Genomic DNA, 2,358 nt, shown 5'->3' on the forward strand with positions numbered 1-2,358 from the left:
ATCTCTCGATAGCCGGGCACCATCGGCTTTCTTCACTTTTTCTTATGCACACATCTGTCTTCAGCGATCATGTCGGGAAGGTAGATATCATGAGGATTGCCTTAAAACAATCAGCTATATAAGAGTGGTGTCAGCTAAATACATATGGAAGAAGCACAGCAGTTTATGTAATCCAATGATTGTATATAATAAAAACCAAGCCCAGAAGAGGAAACTGTCTTACAGCTTACATTCTGAGTACACAGTTTGCAAGAGACTGTGAAAGACCAAAATCTGTGTGCAGAGCCCCTCATTATGACTAAGCCTCCAGAGAATGCCCTCTCACTTTTGACTAAGGGTGTGCACAGCATACTCTATTTTGGAGTACAATTAAAACTTAAAGATAATGAGTCACATATCAGTCATGGGAAATAATTCACATTAATTAAAAATACATAGTTTTCATGAAACACAGCTACTGTATTATGGTTAGTTTGGTGCGTGCCAGAATGTTTATATGTGATATCTTAGGATATTTTTAAATGTTTTGCTTATAATTGAACACTAATGCTCTAAAGTATAGAGAAAGATTCAGATTAGAGTTCAAGAGAAAACATTGCAAATATCCAAATATTATTAAATTTGGTTCATGAATTGTGATAGAAGTAAATCAGATAAAGCTACTAGACAGGTCAATGCTCATGGAAGCAGCAGTCAAGAACTCAAACTATGCATTGCATTTGGGTAAAAGTGCTGCAGGATACCTCTTTAAAATGTTGAAGAGCAAGGATTTAGTTTTGAAGGCTGTGGTGTACCTCACATGTCATGGCATTTTTATTGTCGCATAGGTATGTGGCATTGGATATTGAATAAGGAAGACTGAAGTATAATTGATATATTTGATGAATAGAATGGCCGAGAAAAAGAAGAGACTCTTGAAAAGATGAATTGACATCGTTCCTGCAGTGATAGTTCAAATATAATAATTGTGAGTGTGTTGCAGGACAGGCCAGGGTTTGCTTTGTTGTACATGGGCTCCCTATGTATCCAACTAACTGGATGGCAGCAAACATCTATGAATATGTTTGCTTGGTTTTTGTCTAAATATGTATATACATACACACAGCCTTATGTATGCTTAAAATCACAGAAGACATATATAAATCAAAATGTAAAAATATGAAATTATTTCTTCAGGAATTTACAGACAAACTCAAGAGTAAAGGGATTATTTAGGAAGTTAACAAATTGAGCTCAGGGTTGAGTTGTTTATCCTAACATGTTGCAAAGTTCTTTCAAGTCTGCTAATAAATTTCCAAAGGGCATAACACTCCACTGGAAGCCTCAACCTGAAGGCATTCAACTAAAAAAGTTCCGTGGGTCAGAAAACCCAGAACCACTCCACTCTAATAAGTCCACCCTGAAGGCACCGAGCTCCATTTCTGTGGGTAAGCCAGCCACCTTCCCCAACTAAGTGCCCAGAGAAAGTCTACTTTGAATTCCTGTCTCCTGCACAAAAGCACTCAACTGTATTTGCTCTGTGTGGTGGGGAGTCCAACATTCTGTTCCATGCTCTGGCTTCTGAACCAGCTGCTGGTCCTGCTCTGATATTACAGTCGTCTTTTGGATATACAAAAGGCTCACTTTGTTGTAGTGTAGTCATCAGCACTTCCAATGGAAGTAGAGACTTCGATTTCAGACAGAGATCTATTACATGCTACATTGATGGATGATCTTCCTTCCTTTATGGCCCTGGAAATCTCAGTGTCACTCTCTGAGATGGCTCATTCTATTATGAAAGTGTGGCTTTTGTCTTTCAGTAGACCATATCCCTAAGGAAATGAATGGTGGTAACCTGTGTTCTACCATTTACAAAGACAGACACTCAGAATGCATCCCATCTGAATCCTGTAACAGAGACCTCCCTCCATAATGAGATTATGCTATAGGCTTAGATACTAGAATTACAAGAAATGGACTAAGGATAGAAAGATCATATTAAGCAAGTGGCTATATCTCAGTAATTATATTTGGGATAAGATATGCTATGATCATGGGAGAATAAGGACAGTCTTTAGAAGCCAAGCACAGATGTGTATCCTGTAGACATATGTAATGTTATTCAGGACTATTATTAAATAGAAGTCAATCATCCTAAATTTTTGTAACTAAAATATAAATTTCTGACAACTGCAAGGAGGAAATTCAGTTAAGCATGACTGAATTAAGGCAATGCAATGGTGTGATCATAATTCATAAATTGAAGCAATAGCTTAGATAAACTGTCTCTACAAAATGGAAATTTTGACCCCTTGCAGTTTCAGACATGTATTACACAAGTTCAGTGATCTCAGAGAAATACTCTTCATGATAATGATG

This window comes from Echinops telfairi, unplaced genomic scaffold, assembly GCF_000313985.2.
Source record: "Echinops telfairi isolate 266 unplaced genomic scaffold, ASM31398v2 ScPeMD7_7401;HRSCAF=8416, whole genome shotgun sequence".
NCBI classification, from domain to species: domain Eukaryota; kingdom Metazoa; phylum Chordata; class Mammalia; order Afrosoricida; family Tenrecidae; genus Echinops; species Echinops telfairi.